General features: G+C 35.1%; 4 long non-coding RNA genes across 4 annotated transcripts; all 4 read left to right on the forward strand.

Annotated features, from left to right (window-relative positions):
• Positions 1 to 2,087: 2,087 nt before the first annotated feature.
• Positions 2,088 to 10,813, forward strand: LOC114459545 (uncharacterized). The gene is made up of 4 exons (XR_003673392.1): positions 2,088 to 2,143; positions 9,078 to 9,186; positions 9,284 to 9,416; positions 10,699 to 10,813. It is a non-coding gene; the product is annotated as an uncharacterized LOC114459545 (long non-coding RNA).
• LOC114459548 (uncharacterized) lies at positions 2,200 to 3,845 on the forward strand. The gene is made up of 3 exons (XR_003673395.1): positions 2,200 to 2,252; positions 2,350 to 2,482; positions 3,750 to 3,845. It is a non-coding gene; the product is annotated as an uncharacterized LOC114459548 (long non-coding RNA).
• Positions 4,734 to 7,319, forward strand: LOC114459547 (uncharacterized). The gene is made up of 4 exons (XR_003673394.1): positions 4,734 to 4,911; positions 5,491 to 5,729; positions 5,827 to 5,959; positions 7,232 to 7,319. It is a non-coding gene; the product is annotated as an uncharacterized LOC114459547 (long non-coding RNA).
• A 1,737-nt stretch (positions 10,814 to 12,550) lies between the features above and the next one.
• Positions 12,551 to 14,238, forward strand: LOC114459546 (uncharacterized). The gene is made up of 3 exons (XR_003673393.1): positions 12,551 to 12,671; positions 12,769 to 12,901; positions 14,174 to 14,238. It is a non-coding gene; the product is annotated as an uncharacterized LOC114459546 (long non-coding RNA).
• Positions 14,239 to 15,632: the final 1,394 nt, after the last annotated feature.

A 15,632-nucleotide genomic window follows, 5' to 3' on the forward strand; every position in this document is an offset into this window, starting at 1 on the left:
TATTATTATTATTATTATTATTATTATTATTATTATTATTATTATTATTATTATTAAAAGAAAAGCAAGTGAAGCATAAAATATTATAAATATGAAAGAGATTTATAATTAGTTGTATTGTTTAATTTAATTAAAATACCTATAAGTTAATGACAAAATGTCTAAAACATGTTCATTGTGAAAAGAATAATGTATTATATGTTAAGTGCAATTACTGTGTTTTCCCTGTGGAATTTGTGATGTCCTACGCTGGGTAGGTCCGTGAAGGCAACACAGGTGGGGTATATGCTGTTTTGTTCTAGTGTAAGGAGTCACGGAGCAGCAGTAGCAGCAGCAGCGATGGGAATAACTTGTTTTAGTGACTTTTAAATGAGATATACGGTGGTTTTATTGGAAAGAAGAAGCTGCTGGTGTTTTACAAAGACTGGAGTGAGTGAGGACATCGTAAAGGTTGAACACGAGGCTTGTGAACTGAGTTTTATCACGGAGTCTTGTTACATTGTGCGTGGCTAAATCAGCTCACACGCTGTTAGTACTGCTGTAGTCTGAGCTGGGGGTAAGTCGTTGCCTGAACTCATCTGGATGGAGGAAACACGTTTGTACCAGGTATGGAGTTTTATTTTATTTTTATTCATGCTCTGTGAGTGAAGCAGCCAAGGTGTTTTAGTCCTGCACGTAAACAAGCAGTGATACAAGCCTGTAACGTAGGATGTATTGTGTCGGCTTTAGAACTAGTTTGTGTTATTTTTTCTGTTTGTTTGCCTTGTGTGTGAGCAAGGGTTCATTTTACAGTTGATCTTGCTGTGTTTATTAACAGAGTGGAAGTCGGACATTATTATTTTATTTCTGAGTTTATTTTACTCATTAAAGAGACAGTGATCTTTTTTATATTTTACCTTGTGTCTGGTGCTAATTTGTGTCAAAGTCAGTTACATTTAGTGTGTGGTGTTGCTTGTGGTTGTGTTCCCATAATTCAAATTATTAAATAAAATTAGGTTAGATTTGATTAGTACGTGAGTACGCTTTAAAAAGAACGTAGAGCACACTCATTTAAATTACATTCAGCAAAAAAGGGCTACATTTGTAATGTTATTAGAGTTTAATTTATTAAGTTACAGTATTTTGATGGATCTGACTTTTTCAGAGTAAACAACAAGTACCATAATGCATTGCGGTGGTCGGCGTCATAGGTTACAGGCGGTTTAGCCAATGGCGTGGTGCGACAGTGTGAGGTCAGAGGGGAAAGAAAACATGGCGGATTGTGCATAATGCAGCAGCAACACGTCAGAGGAGTGGAAACGTTTTGTTTCAGCATCAACAGAACCATAAAGGAGAAAAGATGGACTATATGTAAACACTGCTAGTGAGATAGTGGTCTGGAAATACTAGCAACATGAGCAGCATCTGTTGTTATGGGATTAAACCATCTTTATTCAGGTCAGTTCTACTGTGTGCGTGTGCGTGTGTGTGTGTGCGCGCGCGGTTTGTTTTTTTTAAATTTTATTAGTTTTTTTCTTCCTCTTACAAAAAAGTTATAAAAATAATTTTTTTTTATTAGGTCAAATTCGTAAAATAATACTAAATAAGTTTTATATTTTATTTGAGAAATTTTGTTTATATAACACTTTAAGTGCTTGTGTTTTGTTTCCCAAAGAGAGACTGTATTTTTTTTTTATTGTTTTATAAATAAATATCTGTGACAGGATTATTGCATTTAAAGTACAGTTGTGTGATGTTTTTTATTTATTTTAATTGACTAAGTTTAGAAAGTTAAATGGTGGTAAAATTTAAAGGAGGTAAATTTGAGGATAATAATAAATTAAACATTTTAAACAATGAACTCAGGTCCTGTCCCATAATACTTCACACTCATGGGAAATATAACATAGCTATGTGGGACAAGGGTTACATATGTTTAACATGACAGGGATACCAGTAGGGACAGACAGAGGACATCAGTCTGAGGCCAGGACAAATCAGCTCTCAATCCTCTTCTTCTCTTCTTCCTTTCAGGTATCAGTTTATGGGATGGAAATGTAAGATCTGCACTTTTCAGGCGTCATCCATAAACTATCTACCAGACTAGCCTTCAGGTAAAAGCAGTGATCACCAGGAACAACAGCAGCTCCAAATCCTGTCTGAGGTTAAGAAGAAGCTCAGCATTTGTGTTTAGAAGACATGACATCATCAGTCTTTAGATGAGCATCCAGGAGATGGTGGAGAGGTGGTCTTCCTTGTTTGATGTGTCTGAGGTCAGGATTTGAAACAATTCCATCTGAGGTTGAAGCTACACAAGCTCCACCCACTAATGTGGCCTCTGTGTATTTGTGTTTTCTGTTGTTTTTTAAGGTCAATGCAGAGTTCCAGCAGATCACCACAGTAAATGTTGAGGCCAAATTCATTTCAACTGCTGTCCATCTTCCAAGCTAAGAAAAGTGCTGCTGGAGCCTGACATCGTGCAAGAACTGATGCTGTTCTCCAGGTATTTGATATTACTTTTCTCTAACACTGCTACTCTGCTCTTCCTGTCATTACCATTTCTCCTTCTCCAAGACAGAATGTTGCACTGATGACTAAGTTGTACATAGGGCTGGGTGATATGGCTGGAAAATGTATCACATTATAAATATTTCATATCAGTTGATTTCCATAATTATTGATTTACTTATTTTTACCCATTCAAAATAACAACCACAAGAAAAAAAGGCTGAATTAAAATTTTAAATGTAATCTTTACCTTTAAAAAGACATCAACACAACTATGGGAAAAAATAGAAACTATAAAATAAGTAAACTGGTTATGTACATATATATATATAAATTAAATACATGCTTAATCACACAATGTGCAAAGTATTTAGAAAATAATAATACCTGAGGTAGAACTAACATCTGTGACATTAAACAAAGAGTAATGTCAGCATTAAACCAGCATAAAATTGTTGGGAAAAAAAACATGGCTTCAGTGCAAAGACAAGTGTTTCACCTTAGGCTTAAAGTAGAGCCCTATAAAATTCATTTATTTTATTTTACAAATTCTGTTTTTTTTTTTTCCAGAAATGTATATAATAAATCATTCCAGGTGACAAACCATTAAACTGCTAAATCTGTTCATCTGCCTTCATCCCCCAGAATGCCTTGCAGTTCTGGGTCATGGTTTTTTTCTGGATTTTTTTGGAGTTCATTGAAATGATCAGACATTTTGTGGTGAAATATATTGTTATTTTATTGCCCAGCCCTCGTTGTATATGTCAGTGTTTCCCAACCTTTTTGTCTCATGTTGCCCCCCGAGGCCTCTCTTCAGATTAGAAGAACCCCTTCATCTCTTCAATTTAGTAACCTTTCTTGTTGTATTTACATGTTAATAGCTTGAAAATGTCAACATGTACGTTTAACGCACACTTACTATCAATTTTCTGCATTCTAATTATTGTATAGCAGAGAATATATTTACCTAAATTTTTAGTAATGTGCATAACATGTTAGTAACAAATTAGTAGGATATTAAAGCCACAATATTGTTTATTTCATTAATGCAGTTTATTGTGGATTTTTATGGTGGAAAAGCTGTTGGATGAGCATGTAGTGTCTGAAATAGGCTTAAAAATGACTCAGTTTGTTAGAAATAGATTCATCAATGTTTCCAAGTACCCCCTATGTGTGTTCAAGTACCTCTAGAGGTACACGTACCCCTGGTTGGGAACCACTGGTATATGTGATGTTTTTATAATACATTCTCTCTTTAACAGAGTGGAGTTGCTGTTGAGAAAACCAGAGAATTCTTCATCTGATGTCCCATTGATCACCCTGGGAAAGATGATAATGCTTTAATCAAGGAGTTAAAGGCAAGTGCAGTTAATGACTTTGTGGGTTCTCCCTACAATGTATCTGTTAGTATGTCATTAATTCCTCTACTTATATATGCTATTTTACAACAGTTAGTTCTGACCAAATGATTTGATTGGACAACAGACATTTCAAGAGTGCTGATATAAAGCAACAATGGCACCAGGACTTCTTATGGATCATATCACTCTACTGTACAACTGATGTAAATACCATTAATTATAGTTCCATCTTAGGCTACATGCCACAGTACATTGTGGCTGCTCTGTGAGTGAAGCAACCAAGGTGTTTTAGTCCTGCACTTAAACAAGCAGCGATACAAGCCTGTAACGTAGGGTGTATTGTGTCGGCTTTAGAGCTAGTTGGTGTTATTTTTTTTGTTTGTTTGCCTTGTGTGTGAGCAAGGGTTCATTTTACAGTTGATCTTGCTGTGTTTATTAACAGAGTGGAAGTCGGACATTATTATTTTATTTCTGAGTTTATTTTTCTCATTAAAGAGACAGTGATCTTTTTTTATATTTTACCTTGTGTCTGGGGCTAATTTGTGTCAAAGTCAGTTACATTTAGTGTGTGGTGTTGCTTGTGGTTGTGTTCCCATAATTCAAATTATTAAATAAAATTAGGTTAGATTTGATTAGTACGTGAGTACGCTTTAAAAAGAACTCAGAGCCCACTCATTTAAATTACATTCAGCAAAAAAGGGCTACATTTGTAATGTTATTAGAGTTTAATTAAATAAGTTACAGTATTTTGATGGATCGGACTTTTTCAGAGTAAACAACAAGTACCATAATGCATTGCGGCGGGCGGCGTCATAGGTTACAGGCGGTTTAGCCAATGGCGTGGTGCGACAGTGTGAGGTCAGAGTGGAAAGAAAACATGGCGGATTGTGCATAATGCAGCGGCAACACGTCAGAGGAGTGGAAACGTTTTGTTTCAGCATCAACAGAACCATAAAGGAGAAAAGATGGACTATATGTAAACACTGCTAGTGAGATAGTGGTCTGGAAATACTAGCAACATGAGCAGCATCTGTTGTTATGGGATTAAACCATCTTTATTCAGGTCAGTTCTACCGCGTGTGTGCGTGTGTGCGTGCGTGCGTGCGTGTGGGGTTTATTTTTTTAAATTTTATTAGTTTTTTTCTTCCTCTTACAAAAAAGTTATAAGAATAAATTTTTTTTATTAGAAGGTCAAATTCGTAAAATAATACTAAATAAGTTTTATATTTTATTTGAGAAATTTTGTTTATATAACACTTTAAGTGCTTGTGTTTTGTTTCCCAAAGAGAGACTGTATTTTTTTTTTATTGTTTTATAAATAAATATCTGACAGGATTATTGCATTTAAAGTACAGTTATGTGATGTCTTTATTTATCTTAATTGACTAAGTTTAGAAAGTTAAATGGTGTTAAAATTTAAAGGAGGTAAATTTGAGGATAATAATAAATTAAACAGTTTAAACAATGAACTCAGGTCCTGTCCCATAATACTTCACACTCATGGGAAATATAACATAGCTATGTGGGACAAGGGTTACATATGTTTAACATGACAGGGATACCAGTAGGGACAGACAGAGGACATCAGTCTGAGGCCAGGACAAATCAGCTCTCAATCCTCTTCTTCTCTTCTTCCTTTCAGGTATCAGTTTATGGGATGGAAATGTAAGATCTGCACTTTTCAGGCGTCATCCATAAACTATCTACCAGACTAGCCTTCAGGTAAAAGCAGTGATCACCAGGAACAACAGCAGCTCCAAATCCTGTCTGAGGTTAAGAAGAAGCTCAGCATTTGTGTTTAGAAGACATGACATCATCAGTCTTCAGATGAGCATCCAGGAGATGGTGGAGAGGTGGTCTTCCTTGTTTGATGTGTCTGAGGTCAGGATTTGAAACAATTCCATCTGAGGTTGAAGCTACACAAGCTCCACCCACTAATGTGGCCTCTGTGTATTTGTGTTTTCTGTTGTTTTTTAAGGTCAATGCAGAGTTCCAGCAGATCACCACAGTAAATGTTGAGGCCAAATTCATTTCAACTGCTGTCCATCTTCCAAGCTAAGAAAAGTGCTGCTGGAGCCTGACATCGTGCAAGAACTGATGCTGTTCTCCAGGTATTTGATATTACTTTTCTCTAACACTGCTACTCTGCTCTACCTGTCATTACCATTTCTCCTTCTCCAAGACAGAATGTTGCACTGATGACTAAGTTGTACATAGGGCTGGGTGATATGGCTGGAAAATGTATCACATTATAAATATTTCATATCAGTTGATTTCCATAATTATTGATTTACTTATTTTTACCCATTCAAAATAACAACCACAAGAAAAAAAGGCTGAATTAAAATTTTAAATGTAATCTTTACCTTTAAAAAGACATCAACACAACTATGGGAAAAAACAGAAACTATAAAATAAGTAAACTGGTTATGTACATATATATATATATAAATTAAATACATGCTTAATCACACAATGTGCAAAGTATTTAGAAAATAATAATACCTGAGGTAGAACTAACATCTGTGACATTAAACAAAGAGTAATGTCAGCATTAAACCAGCATAAAATTGTTGGGAAAAAAAACATGGCTTCAGTGCAAAGACAAGTGTTTCACCTTAGGCTTAAAGTAGAGCCCTATAAAATTCATTTATTTTATTTTACAAATTCTGTTTTTTTTTTTTTTTCAGAAATGTATATAATAAATCATTCCAGGTGACAAACCATTAAACTGCTAAATCTGTTCATCTGCCTTCATCCCCCAGAATGCCTTGCAGTTCTGGGTCATGGTTTTTTTTCTGGATTTTTTTGGAGTTCATTGAAATGATCAGACATTTTGTGGTGAAATATATTGTTATTTTATTGCCCAGCCCTCGTTGTATATGTCAGTGTTTCCCAACCTTTTTGTCTCATGTTGCCCCCCGAGGCCTCTCTTCAGATTAGAAGAACCCCTTCATCTCTTCAATTTAGTAACCTTTCTTGTTGTATTTACATGTTAATAGCTTGAAAATGTCAACATGTACTGTTTAACGCACACTACTATCAATTTTGTGCATTCTAAATATTGTATAGCAGAGAATATATTTACCTAAATTTTTAGTAATGTGCATAACATGTTAGTAACAAATTAGTAGGATATTAAAGCCACAATATTGTTTATTTCATTAATGCAGTTTATTGTGGATTTTTATGGTGGAAAAGCTGTTGGATGAGCATGTAGTGTCTGAAATAGGCTTAAAAATGACTCAGTTTGTTAGAAATAGATTCATCAATGTTTCCAAGTACCCCCTATGTGTGTTCAAGTACCTCTAGAGGTACACGTACCCCTGGTTGGGAACCACTGGTATATGTGATGTTTTTATAATACATTCTCTCTTTAACAGAGTGGAGTTGCTGTTGAGAAAACCAGAGAATTCTTCATCTGATGTCCCATTGATCACCCTGTGGAAGATGATAATGCTTTAATCAAGGAGTTAAAGGCAAGTGCAGTTAATGACTTTGTGGGTTCTCCCTACAATGTATCTGTTAGTATGTCATTAATTCCTCTACTTATATATGCTATTTTACAACAGTTAGTTCTGACCAAATGATTTGATTGGACGACAGACATTTCAAGAGTGCTGATATAAAGCAACAATGGCACCAGGACTTGTTATGGATCATATCACTCTACTGTACAACTGATGTAAATACCATTAATTATAGTTCCATCTTAGGCTACATGCCACAGTACATTGTGGCTGCTCTGTGAGTGAAGCAGCAAAGGTGTTTTAGTCCTGCACTTAAACAAGCAGCGATACAAGCCTGCAACGTAGGATGTATTGTGTCGGCTTTAGAGCTAGTTGGTGTTATTTTTTTTGTTTGTTTGCCTTGTGTGTGAGCAAGGGTTCATTTTACAGTTGATCTTGCTGTGTTTATTAACAGAGTGGAAGTCGGACATTATTATTTTATTTCTGAGTTTATTTTTCTCATTAAAGAGACATTGATCTTTTTTATATTTTACCTTGTGTCTGGTGCTAATTTGTGTCAAAGTCAGTTACATTTAGTGTGTGGTGTTGCTTGTGGTTGTGTTCCCATAATTCAAATTATTAAATAAAATTAGGTTAGATTTGATTAGTACGTGAGTACGCTTTAAAAAGAACTCAGAGCCCACTCATTTAAATTACATTCAGCAAAAAAGGGCTACATTTGTAATGTTATTAGAGTTTAATTTATTAAGTTACAGTATTTTGATGGATCGGACTTTTTCAGAGTAAACAACAAGTACCATAATGCATTGCGGCAGGCGGCGTCATAGGTTACAGGCGGTTTAGCCAATGGCGTGGTGCGACAGTGTGAGGTCAGAGTGGAAAGAAAACATGGCGGATTGTGCATAATGCAGCGGCAACACGTCAGAGGAGTGGAAACGTTTTGTTTCAGCATCAACAGAACCATAAAGGAGAAAAGATGGACTATATGTAAACACTGCTAGTGAGATAGTGGTCTGGAAATACTAGCAACATGAGCAGCATCTGTTGTTATGGGATTAAACCATCTTTATTCAGGTCAGTTCTTCTGTGCGTGTGTGTGGGGTTTATTTTTTTAAATTTTATTAGTTTTTTTCTTCCTCTTACAAAAAAGTTATAAGAAGAATTTTTTTTTTTTATTAGAAGGTCAAATTTTTTTTAAATAATACTAAATAAGTTTTATATTTTATTTGAGCAATTTTGTTTATATAACACTTTAAGTGCTTGTGTTTTGTTTCCTAAAGAGAGACTTATAAAAAGATGTATTTTTTATTGTTTTATAAATAAATATCTGACAGGATTATTGCATTTAAAGTACAGTTGTGTGATGTTTTTTATTTATTTTAATTGACTAAGTTTAGAAAGTTAAATGGTGTTAAAATTTAAAGGAGGTAAATTTGAGGATAATAATAAATTAAACAGTTTAAACAATGAACTCAGGTCCTGTCCCATAATACTTCACACTCATGGGAAATATAACATAGCTATGTGGGACAAGGGTTACATATGTTTAACATGACAGGGATACCAGTAGGGACAGACAGAGGACATCAGTCTGAGGCCAGGACAAATCAGCTCTCAATCCTCTTCTTCTCTTCTTCCTTTCAGGTATCAGTTTATGGGATGGAAATGTAAGATCTGCACTTTTCAGGCGTCATCCATAAACTATCTACCAGACTAGCCTTCAGGTAAAAGCAGTGATCACCAGGAACAACTGTCTGAGGTTAAGAAGAAGCTCAGCATTTGTGTTTAGAAGACATGACATCATCAGTCTTCAGATGAGCATCCAGGAGATGGTGGAGAGGTGGTCTTCCTTGTTTGATGTGTCTGAGGTCAGGATTTGAAACAATTCCATCTGAGGTTGAAGCTACACAAGCTCCACCCACTAATGTGGCCTCTGTGTATTTGTGTTTTCTGTTGTTTTTTAAGGTCAATGCAGAGTTCCAGCAGATCACCACAGTAAATGTTGAGGCCAAATTCATTTCAACTGCTGTCCATCTTCCAAGCTAAGAAAAGTGCTGCTGGAGCCTGACACCGTGCAAGAACTGATGCTGTTCTCCAGGTATTTGATATTACTTTTCTCTAACGCTGCTACTCTGCTCTTCCTGTCATTACCATTTCTCCTTCTCCAAGACAGAATGTTGCACTGATGACTAAGTTGTACATAGGGCTGGGTGATATGGCTGGAAAATGTATCACATTATAAATATTTCATATCAGTTGATTTCCATAATTATTGATTTACTTATTTTTACCCATTCAAAATAACAACCACAAGAAAAAAAGGCTGAATTAAAATTTTAAATGTAATCTTTACCTTTAAAAAGACATCAACACAACTATGGGAAAAAACAGAAACTATAAAATAAGTAAACTGGTTATGTACATATATACATATATATATATATATATATAAATTAAATACATGCTTAATCACACAATGTGCAAAGTATTTAGAAAATAATAATACCTGAGGTAGAACTAACATCTGTGACATTAAACAAAGAGTAATGTCAGCATTAAACCAGCATAAAATTGTTGGGAAAAAAAACATGGCTTCAGTGCAAAGACAAGTGTTTCACCTTAGGCTTAAAGTAGAGCCCTATAAAATTCATTTATTTTATTTTACAAATTCTGTTTTTTTTTTTCCAGAAATGTATATAATAAATCATTCCAGGTGACAAACCATTAAACTGCTAAATCTGTTCATCTGCCTTCATCCCCCAGAATGCCTTGCAGTTCTGGGTCATGGTTTTTTTCTGGATTTTTTTGGAGTTCATTGAAATGATCAGACATTTTGTGGTGAAATATATTGTTATTTTATTGCCCAGCCCTCGTTGTATATGTCAGTGTTTCCCAACCTTTTTGTCTCATGTTGCCCCCCGAGGCCTCTCTTCAGATTAGAAGAACCCCTTCATCTCTTCAATTTAGTAACCTTTCTTGTTGTATTTACATGTTAATAGCTTGAAAATGTCAACATGAACGTTTAACGCACACTAACTATCAATTTTCTGCATTCTAATTATTGCATAGCAGAGAATATATTTACCTAAATTTTTAGTAATGTGCATAACATGTTAGTAACAAATTAGTAGGATATTAAAGCCACAATATTGTTTATTTCATTAATGCAGTTTATTGTGGATTTTTATGGTGGAAAAGCTGTTGGATGAGCATGTAGTGTCTGAAATAGGCTTAAAAATGACTCAGTTTGTTAGAAATAGATTCATCAATGTTTCCAAGTACCCCCTATGTGTGTTCAAGTACCTCTAGAGGTACACATACCCCTGGTTGGGAACCACTGGTATATGTGATGTTTTTATAATACATTCTCTCTTTAACAGAGTGGAGTTGCTGTTGAGAAAACCAGAGAATTCTTCATCCGATGTCCCATTGATCACCCTGGGAAAGATGATAATGCTTTAATCAAGGAGTTAAAGGCAAGTGCAGTTAATGACTTTGTGGGTTCTCCCTACAATGTATCTGTTAGTATGTCATTAATTCCTCTACTTATATATGCTATTTTACAACAGTTAGTTCTGACCAAATGATTTGATTGGACAACAGACATTTCAAGAGTGCTGATATAAAGCAACAATGGCACCAGGACTTCTTATGGATCATATCACTCTACTGTACAACTGATGTAAATACCATTAATTATAGTTCCATCTTAGGCTACACACCACAGTACATTGTGGCTGCTCTGTGAGTGAAGCAACCAAGGTGTTTTAGTCCTGCACTTAAACAAGCAGCGATACAAGCCTGTAACGTAGGATGTATTGTGTCGGCTTTAGAACTAGTTTGTGTTATTTTTTTTGTTTGTTTGCCTTGTGTGTGAGCAAGGGTTCATTTTACAGTTGATCTTGCTGTGTTTATTAACAGAGTGGAAGTCGGACATTATTATTTTATTTCTGAGTTTATTTTTCTCATTAAAGAGACAGTGATCTTTTTTTATATTTTACCTTGTGTCTGGTGCTAATTTGTGTCAAAGTCAGTTACATTTAGTGTGTGGTGTTGCTTCTGGTTGTGTTCCCATAATTCAAATTATTAAATAAAATTAGGTTAGATTTGATTAGTACGTGAGTACGCTTTAAAAAGAACTCAGAGCCCACTCATTTAAATTACATTCAGCAAAAAAGGGCTACATTTGTAATGTTATTAGAGTTTAATTAAATAAGTTACAGTATTTTGATGGATCGGACTTTTTCAGAGTAAACAGCAAGTACCATAATGCATTGCGGCAGGCGGCGTCATAGGTTACAGGCGGTTTAGCCAATGGCGTGGTGCGACAGTGTGAGGTCAGAGTGGAAAGAAAACATGGGGGATTGTGCATAATGCAGCGGCAACACGTCAGAGGAGTGGAAACGTTTTGTTTCAGCATCAACAGAACCATAAAGGAGAAAAGATGGACTATATGTAAACACTGCTAGTGAGATAGTGGTCTGGAAATACTAGCAACATGAGCAGCATCTGTTGTTATGGGATTAAACCATCTTTATTCAGGTCAGTTCTACTGTGTGCGTGTGCGTGTGTGTGTGTGCGCGCGCGGTTTGTTTTTTTTTAAATTTTATTAGTTTTTTTCTTCCTCTTACAAAAAAGTTATAAGAATAAATTTTTTTTTATTAGAAGGTCAAATTCGTAAAATAATACTAAATAAGTTTTATATTTTATTTGAGAAATTTTGTTTATATAACACTTTAAGTGCTTGTGTTTTGTTTCCCAAAGAGAGACTGTATTTTTTTTTTATTGTTTTATAAATAAATATCTGACAGGATTATTGCATTTAAAGTACAGTTGTGTGATGTCTTTATTTATCTTAATTGACTAAGTTTAGAAAGTTAAATGGTGTTAAAATTTAAAGGAGGTAAATTTGAGGATAATAATAAATTAAACAGTTTAAACAATGAACTCAGGTCCTGTCCCATAATACTTCACACTCATGGGAAATATAACATAGCTATGTGGGACAAGGGTTACATATGTTTAACATGACAGTGATACCAGTAGGGACAGACAGAGGACATCAGTCTGCGGCCAGGACAAATCAGCTCTCAATCCTCTTCTTCTCTTCTTCCTTTCAGGTATCAGTTTATGGGATGGAAATGTAAGATCTGCACTTTTCAGGCGTCATCCATAAACTATCTACCAGACTAGCCTTCAGGTAAAAGCAGTGATCACCAGGAACACAGCTCAATCCTGTCTGAGGTTAAGAAGAAGCTCAGCATTTGTGTTTAGAAGACATGACATCATCAGTCTTCAGATGAGCATCCAGGAGATGGTGGAGAGGTGGTCTTCCTTGTTTGATGTGTCTGAGGTCAGGATTTGAAACAATTCCATCTGAGGTTGAAGCTACACAAGCTCCACCCACTAATGTGGCCTCTGTGTATTTGTGTTTTCTGTTGTTTTTTAAGGTCAATGCAGAGTTCCAGCAGATCACCACAGTAAATGTTGAGGCCAAATTCATTTCAACTGCTGTCCATCTTCCAAGCTAAGAAAAGTGCTGCTGGAGCCTGACACCGTGCAAGAACTGATGCTGTTCTCCAGGTATTTGATATTACTTTTCTCTAACGCTGCTACTCTGCTCTTCCTGTCATTACCATTTCTCCTTCTCCAAGACAGAATGTTGCACTGATGACTAAGTTGTACATAGGGCTGGGTGATATGGCTGGAAAATGTATCACATTATAAATATTTCATATCAGTTGATTTCCATAATTATTGATTTACTTATTTTTACCCATTCAAAATAACAACCACAAGAAAAAAAGGCTGAATTAAAATTTTAAATGTAATCTTTACCTTTAAAAAGACATCAACACAACTATGGGAAAAAACAGAAACTATAAAATAAGTAAACTGGTTATGTACATATATATATATATATATATAAATTAAATACATGCTTAATCACACAATGTGCAAAGTATTTAGAAAATAATAATACCTGAGGTAGAACTAACATCTGTGACATTAAACAAAGAGTAATGTCAGCATTAAACCAGCATAAAATTGTTGGGAAAAAAAACATGGCTTCAGTGCAAAGACAAGTGTTTCACCTTAGGCTTAAAGTAGAGCCCTATAAAATTCATTTATTTTATTTTACAAATTCTGTTTTTTTTTTTTATCAGAAATGTATATAATAAATCATTCCAGGTGACAAACCATTAAACTGCTAAATCTGTTCATCTGCCTTCATCCCCCAGAATGCCTTGCAGTTCTGGGTCATGGTTTTTTTCTGGATTTTTTTGGAGTTCATTGAAATGATCAGACATTTTGTGGTGAAATATATTGTTATTTTATTGCCCAGCCCTCGTTGTATATGTCAGTGTTTCCCAACCTTTTTGTCTCATGTTGCCCCCCGAGGCCTCTCTTCAGATTAGAAGAACCCCTTCATCTCTTCAATTTAGTAACCTTTCTTGTTGTATTTACATGTTAATAGCTTGAAAATGTCAACTTGTATGTTTAACGCACACTATCAATTTTGTGCATTCTTATTATTGTATAGCAGAGAATATATTTACCTAAATTTTTAGTAATGTGCATAACATGTTAGTAACAAATTAGTAGGATATTAAAGCCACAATATTGTTTATTTCATTAATGCAGTTTATTGTGGATTTTTATGGTGGAAAAGCTGTTGGATGAGCATGTAGTGTCTGAAATAGGCTTAAAAATGACTCGGTTTGTTAGAAATAGATTCATCAATGTTTCCAAGTACCCCCTATGTGTGTTCAAGTACCTCTAGAGGTACACGTACCCCTGGTTGGGAACCACTGGTATATGTGATGTTTTTATAATACATTCTCTCTTTAACAGAGTGGAGTTGCTGTTGAGAAAACCAGAGAATTCTTCATCTGATGTCCCATTGATCACCCTGGGAAGATGATAATGCTTTAATCAAGGAGTTAAAGGCAAGTGCAGTTAATGACTTTGTGGGTTCTCCCTACAATGTATCTGTTAGTATGTCATTAATTCCTCTACTTATATATGCTATTTTACAACAGTTAGTTCTGACCAAATGATTTGATTGGACAACAGACATTTCAAGAGTGCTGATATAAAGCAACAATGGCACCAGGACTTCTTATGGATCATATCACTCTACTGTACAACTGATGTAAATACCATTAATTATAGTTCCATCTTAGGCTACATGCCACAGTACATTGTCACTACGTTCACACTTGGGTTGCTGTTAAGTCTAAAACATATTTCTTTTTTTTAAGCCACAAACACTACTCAATATCATCATTATAACTTTGTTTGGTTGACATATTTACTACTACTTGAAATTAATAATTTTAGCTGCTGACAAAAGCAAGGTACTCACCAGATAAAATTAATTGCATATTTGTTTGTTGACATTCAGATTTGTTGTGGGTCAAAAAAGTGAACCTCAGTCTAGTTAAAGCAATACACTGACTATACAATGTTATGAAAACTAATGTGTTTAGTATGTTGGTAATGTTTTAGTTTTTCCAATACTTATTGTGTTGTGGACATCCTGCCTGGCCTCTCTAAATTGTTTCTTTTATATTGTCAGCAGAATGTTGATGGGTCTGCCATTAAAGTGGAACAAGAGTTGGCAGCTGAAGTGATGGTGATTCACCAGCTCCAGGATGGGAGTGGACAATCAGCGATGTTGGGATCATCATTGAAGGTTCAGCTGTTCTTGGTCATCTTGGGGATCTCAGCAGAGCTTGTTTCTACCTGCTAGGACTGACTTATGCCTTGGATCTGAAGTACCCAAAAACTCTGAAATACTTTTTTGAAGTATTTCGAAAGATGCTTGTGGAAGTGGATGCAGGAAACCTTTCAACAAAGGTGGTAAGACTAAAAACAGCTTGTTCCTGTATTTGTGGGGAAGCTGGTCAGATGAGTATAGCTGTGACTTATTCATAACTGAACAGTATGTAACTGTTCACTGTTAATGAGGTCCTGTACTAAGTCATGGACATTTTATGGCCCTGTGCCTTCAGATGTTTCCAAGGTGTGGTTTCTCATTTCTCAAGGAAAGTGGTTTTAAAAACTGTTTTACCAAAGTGCTTTAATGTTGTGCTTTTAGAGGAGAAAGTATTTCCTGAGGTTTTTAAGGCTCTTTTACATGTTGCATTAAAATCCATTTTCTCAGTTTTTCAATAAAGTTTTGAAATTCCATGTAACTGTGTTTTATCAATTGATATTTTTAATTTTAAAGTTACCATTGACATTAAAATCACAATAGCAGTTTATTAAGAATAAGAGAGACTGGAGGAACATATTGAACATACTATTG

Source organism: Gouania willdenowi, unplaced genomic scaffold (assembly GCF_900634775.1).
Source record: "Gouania willdenowi unplaced genomic scaffold, fGouWil2.1 scaffold_327_arrow_ctg1, whole genome shotgun sequence".
Lineage (NCBI taxonomy): Eukaryota > Metazoa > Chordata > Actinopteri > Blenniiformes > Gobiesocidae > Gouania > Gouania willdenowi.